Raw genomic sequence first — 1,972 nt, 5'->3', positions numbered from 1 at the left:
ATTCATTTTAAGGTGGCCTTTCCCAATCAGTGTATCTGGCAAAAAGATTTACCACCTTGCCCCTGTGATGCCAGTTCAAAGCAGAATACTTCCCACTTTTTTCTTTTCTGTTATTTTTACGCTACCCCTAGAAATGTTTTTATTTGACCAATTTTACATAAATTAAGACCCATCCATTATAAGGAAGCTTTGATATATTTTCAGAAATTTTCAAACACTAAAATGTGTTTTCATGTATTACATTTTATTAGATCATCTATTGCTATTAGGAACTGTTATTAATATTTTGTAATTTATTAATTTATTCATGCCATCTTTAAAATTTGTTTTGTTTAAATTTTTTATACTTCATATGCAGTTTAGGATAGTCTTATTCTATAGGGAGCAAGGATTTTTATTATATTTTAGGGTAGTTTAAAAATCTCGGGTATTATATTTTATGATATTAGTAAACGTTTTGATAAGAATTATTGTAATATCCGTGAAAGGGGAATCTGGATTAGACTAATTTGTGCTCTTCTATATAATCTATGTATGATATGATCTTTTGAGCGGTGTTTTTAATTTGTTCTTTATTCTGTTGCCCGCTCACTTGGATATGTGATTTTATCTGTACTTTTATGGCAATTGCTGAATAAAGATCTTTGACTGACTGACTGACAATATGTATATATTAGTGGCTGTAGCCGCTAGGTAGTTATAGTTAGGACCATATTTCCATAGAAAAGCGTTTTTTGACTTGCCTATAACTTTGCCACCGTTTGACGAATCTTCACAATATTTTCCTGTGATTCTTGTTGCACACAAATTAGGGATGAATGTCAAGAGTTGGCCGAGAAAAAGGAGATGTCAAAAATCTTGCATTTCCCATGTTAATTCCAATAGAACAGCCCGAACTACTAGACAGAATGGCACTAAATTTGGCAGAAAGCTAGCTTTGGTATAAATCCATTCAGTAGTTTTTGACTAATTAAAGGGAAAATACATTTCTATATCTAGGGACGTGGATCCTTCGTGATGTATTCGTGAATAATGAGGAGCTTGTGCAGGGACCACCACCTCCCTTGGGCACACACTAATTTTGGTGCATGGGGGCTGCACAGCCCCTCGCTACCCTAGGGGAGAACCACCTCCCCGGGGCTATAATGTATATAATGTAATTGCATGCACCCTGGGGACCACCACACCCCTGGGCAAAAATACTTTTTTGATGTAGGGGAGGCCTGACAGCCCCCTGCAGTCCCAGGGAATACCACCTCCCCAGGGCATTCTGAAAATTGTATGCAGGTGGGCCGTGAGGACTCCCCACAGCACCAGGGACCCCTACCTCCCCAGTGTAAACTGTGAAAAAAGAGAAAGGGGGTCAGTTTTGGACCCCCTGCGCCCCACGGACCACTACCTTCCTGGAGCTATTCTGTGTTGGAGGAGGGCTGCGTGGACCCCCTCAAGGAGCCTACAAGGGCCCTGGGGACTGCCACCACCCAGGACCAGCTCCTGCTTCCTCCCGGTATGCCCATCCCCGGGACATAGCTGTGGCTTGGCAGCAGCTTTGAAGCATCCACCAAGCCACAGCAAAAGCTGTCAGACAGACTCCCCCTTCATGAGAGCAGAGGTTTTCTGTTTGTGCCTGGCCACAGAGATGCAGGCAGGCACACAGAGGAAACTGCTCTCATGGAGAGGAACCTGCTATAGCAGTTTCTTCACTATGTCAGCCATGTTGGCTCCTGCAGGAGGCGGGCAGCCAGCAGGGACAATGGGGGCCTTCATGCTCCCCCCAAAGTCCCCAACATTGTGACTGGGTGCCTTGGGGGACACCCAGGTTCCACGGCTGTGCCCTTTGGGGATGGGGTCCCTGGGGCTGAGATCGACCCTGGGAAGGAGGGCCACACAGCCGCTCCCCAAAATAAAAAAATTATAATTAGGCCTGGCCGTAGGAGATGGGGTCCCTGGGGCTGAGATCATCCAGGGGAGG

This window comes from Pleurodeles waltl, chromosome 2_2 (genome assembly GCF_031143425.1).
Source record: "Pleurodeles waltl isolate 20211129_DDA chromosome 2_2, aPleWal1.hap1.20221129, whole genome shotgun sequence".
Lineage (NCBI taxonomy): Eukaryota > Metazoa > Chordata > Amphibia > Caudata > Salamandridae > Pleurodeles > Pleurodeles waltl.
Note: the sequence above shows the minus strand (reverse complement) of the source record.